The 6,559-nt window shown below is 52.0% G+C and overlaps 1 long non-coding RNA gene across 1 annotated transcript in view; it reads left to right on the top strand.

Moving 5' to 3' along the window:
• The first annotated feature begins 2,276 nt into the window (after window positions 1-2,276).
• LOC123521354 overlaps window positions 2,277-6,559 on the top strand; it is a 6,875-nt gene continuing 2,592 nt past the window's right edge. The window contains exon 1 of the long non-coding RNA XR_006679808.1: window positions 2,277-2,581. This is a non-coding gene — a long non-coding RNA (uncharacterized LOC123521354). The remainder of the gene's footprint in view (window positions 2,582-6,559) is intronic.

Genomic DNA, 6,559 nt, shown 5'->3' with positions numbered 1-6,559 from the left:
ACTTTCTCACAAGACAGACTAGGAAGAAAGGCCTGGCGATTTGTTTCTGAACAGTTCCTAATGCAAACCCTATGGGTCACCACAGACCCACATGTCCTACGGCGCTGAAAGACAAACCCTGATGGAAGGCACCCAAGGTGCCCACTGGCCCCAGCTGGCAGACCTCATGATAGTGGCCCAGGAGGGAGCCGCTCCTGGCTCAGGGGTGCCCAGGATCACCACAGGCCAGGGCAGGTCATGTTCTGGGAAGTGGATGGAAATGCAGGTATGAAGTGCAGGTTGCTGTTATCGCTCAGTGACCGCAGCTCTGAAAGCAGACTGAACCACCGTAAACTTTTTCTGAACATACCATGCAGCAGGCACTGAGCCAAGTTCCTTTACAAACTTTCCTCACGTGACCTGCCAGCCAGTTGGGGTGTGTGGGGGGATTTGGAAGAGGCGTGGTGCCCCCGAGGTTGTTCAAGAGCGCCTGGAACATCGCCACAACTCAGCAGCCCTTTCTTAGCTTTCTGCTGGATAAAGTTTGATGCGAGCAGTTGTTTCCAGGCCATCAAATCCCCACTGTCTCACGAGGAAAAGGTGAAGTGACAGGACAGCTACTAGAGTCTTTGAAACGTGAGTCTGTCAGCACTCACTCCGAAAAGCTCACGCCCCTGTGGGATGGGCTAGAACTCGGTTTTTTGAGACTAACACTAGGTTTTTGAGACTAATTCTGCAGGAGCAGACATCCTAACCTCTCTCCCACAGTGCAGCTGTTTTTAAACTGCTGACCTTGCAGTTAGCAGCCCCATGTGTAATCCACTAGGATACCAGGGTGCTCCTATCAGCAAGGGGTGGTGGCGGTGGGGGCAATATTTTAAATGGTTAATAATTGAATGTTAAAATTGTATGTGTGGATTATTTTTGCTTTTACTGCAAGTTAAGGTCTTAAAATCACAGGGGCAGTTTGACCCTGTCCTATAGGGTCACTGTGAGTTGGAATCCAATGGATGGCAGTGAACTTAAGTTTTTCGTTTGATTGGGGGGGGGGGGGACTGACTCCAAAGGGCACCCATCAGATTCTTCTGGGAAATACGGAGCTGAGAACCAGGGTGAGTGTCAGTCAGCTGTGGCAAGCTGAACAGCCATGTCGACTTGATGCCATAATGGGCTGTGGGCTAGACCAATGTGCGCTCCAGCAGCGGGGGGGCGGGGAAAGGAGGGGACACGCCCACCTGCAGAAGGCAGCATGCTTGCTGCATAGATGTCAGCCCACAGAGGGCAGCACAGAGCAGCACAGTGTGGATGGATCCCCGCCTGCGGCCTTAGCCAGCAGGGCCTGTCCTGAACCCCCAGCTTCCTGCAGGAGGCATCCTGTTTGGTGCCGGAGAGAGCCTGGAGAAGGACTTGGAGAAGGAGATAAGCGAGAGCGCGCGCAGAAGCGAGTGGACCGGCAGCAGGGGTCAGGCTCTACCTGTATGTCACACAGCGAATGGTCTCTGCCGGGGCGGAGGGGAGAGCCTCTGGATGCGTGCCCAGACCCACATGCCTGTCTAGTGCCTGCCAGTCTGTCTGCTGTGGGGGCCAGTGTAAAGCTCTGCAGGTGCAGAGCCTGGGGAGGACAAATACAACCCTCTTCCTGCTGGGGGTGGGCCACCTGGCCACGCAGCTCCGAACCCCAGTCTCATCGCCGCCCACCTCCCACCAAACTCAAACACCTAGTGCTCCCAGTGGGAGCCACTTCCAACGAAGGCCAGGGCTGAGGCACTGTTTTTCTTAGACTGCAACTCTTTCTCCCCAGGGGTGTCTGGTGGGTTTGAACCGCCAACCTTATGGTTAGCAGTCCACCGTTTCTCACACGGCACTTCCCATTTATTACAAAGACCTTCTTTTCTGCTTCCCGGCCTCTGCCAACATTGTGCTTTGTCTCAGAACACTTCCTCCTCCCCAGATCCTGGGATGAGCAGCTGCCTCTAGTATTAGAGACAGGGGCGAACACGAAACCTGACAGTCTCGGTTTTGTTCCCGGCTGGGCTGGGACATACTATTATGTCCCAGCCTTGGTCTCAAGACAAAAACACACACCAAACAAAACAGCCAAGCTTCAAACTCACCGCCATCGAGTGGATCCCACCCAGAGGAGCCCGGTGGTGTAGTGGCTACGTACTGGGCAATGAGCCATAGGTCAGCAGTTCCAAACTGCCCCTTGCCCCTGGGAGAGAGATCAGGCTTTCTACGCCCACAGAGAGATAGAGTCCTGTAAGACCACAGGGCAGCTCTACCCTGTCCTATGAGCCTTGGTCTACATTATAAATATTAAAAAAAAGTTTTTCTTCCTTCACGAGGAAATCCATTTAAACAGATGGATGTTTAAAAAGCTTTTAAAAATAAGCCTGGCTGTCTTGTCTGGCCTTCCTCAGCTGCATTCGCGTCCAGCAGCACCTGTCAGTGAGCTTGAGAAAAGGCCCCGAGGCGGGTCCTCCCTGAGTGGAGCCGCTGCCTGTCTGCGGTTGGGATGAAGCCGCGCAACGCAGGTGGGCACCGGAATCAGACCCAGAGCTGCCTGCCATTCAGGATGCACTCACCGAGGCTGTCTACGCTGGTAACGTTTTAAAGAGTTTTGTTTCATTTTGTTAGAGAATATAAAGCTTGGGGAGTCGTCTGGGAAGTGAATTCCAAACTTGAAGGGGCACAGGCTCTGGCAATGTCTGCCCCAACTGCTCGCAAGCTGCGGGGGAGCCAGCCCGAGTTCCAGGAAAGGCGCCGTGGCCGGGGACTGCGGGACAAGGCCCCCCAAAGGGCTGTGTCTTGCTTTCCTTGCAGCGCCCAGAACACAGCAAAGGGAGTCAATAAACGCCGGATGAGTTCGTCTCTCCGTTTTTCCTACATTTTGTTGCTAAAGGAAAGGTTTTTCCCCTAATGGCAAGATTTAGGTGGTTTCCGGCACTAAAAGCTAATGGAGTAGAAACGAAGAATTACGTGTTTCTTGGAGTAGCTTTATTTTACTCCAGAAAGCATCTCTCTTGCCCCAAAGACACCCTGACGAATGGAATGGAAGCCACTCCCGGGTCACCTTCAGGTGTGTATGTGTGGGGGTGGGGGGGGCTTTCAATCGCCTCCTGTGTCCGTGGAATCAGGAAGCCTGCCGCAGGGCCATGGCTCTGAATCAGGGCGCTGGCGAGGCACGCCGAGTGTGCCTTGCATTTCCTGAAGAACAGACAAATCTGTCTGGCAAGATTTGCAGCTAGAATGCTCCTTGGAAATCTCACCTACATTTGGCGTGTTCTGAGGAGGGCCCAGTCCCTGGAGGAGGACCCCATGCTTAGTGAAGAGCCAGCAAAAGAGAGGAAGCCCTTCCATGGGGGGAGTGGGGGGCTGGGGAGGGACAGGGTAGGCACAGCCGCCCAACAATGAGCTCTCAAGCGGGACCATTGTGAGGGTGGTGCAAGGCCAGGCAGGGTATGTTGTCTGTCCGTCGTACCTAAGGCTGCTGTCAGAACCGACTCAAAGGCACAGATCAATGACAATAAAATAAATAACCCCTCTGAGGGGAATGTGCCCCTTTATAAGGCTGACCAAGCGCTAATATCTACCCAAAAGCGAAGAGGAGAGGGCAGGGAGGGGCAGGGGAATGGGCAGGTGGGGTGGAAATGTCATGGAACAGTGTGGCCAATATCATGGAGCAGTGTGTGCGTTAATTGTTGAATGGGACTCTAATTCGCAGTGTAAACTTTTACCTAAAAAATAAATGTTTTTAAAGGCAATCTCTCGTTAGCTTGATTTTCATGTATGTAGTACTCGAAAGGCCTCGTCACAAATGTGTGTTCATTATAGAAAATATACACAAACTTCCCCTGGTCTTGTCCCCCTAATGCTCTCCCCATTGAATACTTCTGACCCTCTTCCTGCCTGTGGATTCACATAGGGATAAGGGTTTGGTTTTGTCTTGATCTAGATTGGGCCTGACGATTAACATGGTTTTGAAACTTGCTCTTTCTGTAATGATGGGGTGTCCTTCTCACCCATCACCTTCGTGCCCACTGCTGCCCCCATTGGACAGCATGGCCGGGTGGTGGTTCAGCCTTCCCCTAGTGGGGTGCATTTGTGTCCTAGCTTTTGTCCTATTGGATTTTTAGGTCAAGTGATTAAACAGTAAAACTGACCTTAAAAAAGCACAAGTTTTCAGACACAGTCATGTCACCACCACAATCTGAGACAGGGCATGCTTCTAGGATCCCAAATCTTCCTCTTACACCGGAGGTTGTAAATCTGCCTTTTCATTGCCTGGTAAACGCTGTCCTACAACGAAGCAGCGTTTAAGCCAGTCACCAGCTGAGGGGCAGTCAGGCGGTTCCGTTTCTGGCAATCGTAACAGCAGCTATAAACCCGAGCACATGCTTTGGTATGAAGGTGCATTTTCCTCTCTTGGGGGTGAAGACCTAGGGGTGGGATCGCTGGGCTGTACAGGGCTAGGTTCCCTTTGGCAAGAAGCTGCCAAACAGCTTCTTGATGCTTCCCTATCATTTCACAGCCTGACCGGCATGGTGTGAGCATACCGGCTGCTCTGCACGTTGGCAGCTCTAGGTACCATCCAGATTTCTAAATTTATGGAGACACTGAACCTTTAGTTGGGGACCTGGACCAATGCATGGGCAGCACCCATCCACCTGAGGCTGAACAGGTTTCAGGACAGACAAGGAAGAAAGGTTTGGTGATTTACTTTGGGAAAATCAACCAACGAAAACTTATGTATTACAACGGTTTGCTCAGCACCTGATCCCGGGGTGGTGCAGGCCTGCGTCCTCTCCCTCTGAGCACACTGGGAGCCCAGGGATGCTGTGCTCGCTGGCTACCCGCTAGGTGGATGATTGATGAGGTGCATGTTTTCCTCTTTTGCTTACCATTCCCCAAACTGGCCTGTTTCATTATTGAATTTGGAGAGCTCTTTAGAATGTGGACAGTCCTTTCCTGTTTCACAAATATTTCCTCCTCCACATGCCTTAGTTTGCCTTTCAGCATCGATGAGATAATTGATCATCTCTGAACATGGCTAAGAGCCATTTCGTGCTATAGTGATGTCTCTGGAGGTGCACACGACACTTTTTTTAGATGTAAGGCTAAGTGACCGCTCACTGATATCCCCGCTGGGTCCCTGGGGGCCTCTGGCAGCACGGAGGAGGCTGGTCTAAGGACACTGAAGAGAAAACACTTTTGGCCGCCTGTTGCCTTTCCATCCTTTGTGCCTTTCCCAAAACCCCACCTTCCCTATTCAACCCCGCGGAGTTAACAGTGTCCCCACAGCGTGTCTAGGGAGCTGACTGCATCCCGTCCTGCCTAGTGTTCTGCGCTCTTGTTCACCCTCATGGAGGAAGGGCAGGCTGTGCCTGCCTCTGCCCAGGACAGCCCCCCCACAACTTCCATTTGCAAAAACGGCCAGTCCAGTGGGTGACCAGTTATTGCTGAGGAAAAGGGTAAGAATCTTCCATGTTCATCCTTGGGCTTAGCTAGGTCTTCTAGTGCAGCTGGGAGTTCCTGAACCTCCATTAATAAAGCTCATCGCTTGCCTCCATTTAGCTCCTGGCTCCTTCCTATTAATCCAAACCGTTGGGGCAAAGGAGTCAAGATCAAGACTTCGAGCCTGCTTGTAAAACATGAGCTGATTCTGTTGTTCTAGTTGGGCTGTTATCCGCAGTGCTCAGGGTGACTCAGGCTGTCTGGGTACTCACTCACTCACCCCCCTTGTGAGGATCCTGCTGCACTGGTTCTCAGTGACCCAATGGATAACTGACTGGGGCGCTGCCCAGTCCCAAGCCACCTCTGATTGCAGCTGTTGTCAGCCCACCTCACTGAGGGCTGCCCTCGAGCCCTTTGAAATTCAGTTCGGATGCCGCCGCTGTCTCCTCTAAGAATCCTCCCTTGTCGGTGCTCCTCCATATGTAACACAGGACAGCAGCCAATACTGACAGTGTGCTTTCCACCATGTGCTGGGAGGATTCTATTCTAAGTGCTTTATGCATTTGAGTCATGCAAGTTCCACAACCCCACAAGAGAAGCAGCCCCCGGCCTTGTCACACACACCAGGGAAGAGCTCGCCTTCTGGGGTTTGTCTCAGGTGGGACTCCTGGATCTGCCCCACTGCTGTTTGATCTCGGCTGGTTCTTTAAAATCTCAGTGCCTCAAGCTCCCTATGTCTAAAAAGAAAGTAGTAACAAAATTCTCAGGGTTGCTGTAAGGATTAAATGTATACCAATCAAATGCTTAACATAGTGCGTGGCAGGCAGCAAGTGTCTAATCACCCCTGGCCTCCATCTTGCCCTGTTTCTGGCATGGTATGAATGGATGAATGAGTGCGTGCTGGGTTTTTGCTGAGAGAAACAAGAACCTCAACTGCAATAAGGCTTAAATATCCTGAGTTTTGTCTGAGGGGCTGGCCCCAATCCCAACTACTATGTGGACACCTGCCCCTCCCCACAGAAGAATTTATTTCAAAGGATGGCACTGAATCTGTAGCTCCGGGAGAAGGACATATCTGATCGGAGCACACGGGAGCAGATGAAGGGGGAGGAGGAGAGTGGAGCAC

Source organism: Echinops telfairi, unplaced genomic scaffold, assembly GCF_000313985.2.
Source record: "Echinops telfairi isolate 266 unplaced genomic scaffold, ASM31398v2 ScPeMD7_11;HRSCAF=52, whole genome shotgun sequence".
Taxonomy (NCBI): Eukaryota; Metazoa; Chordata; class Mammalia; order Afrosoricida; family Tenrecidae; genus Echinops; species Echinops telfairi.
This window is presented reverse-complemented; position numbering and strand designations above follow the sequence as displayed.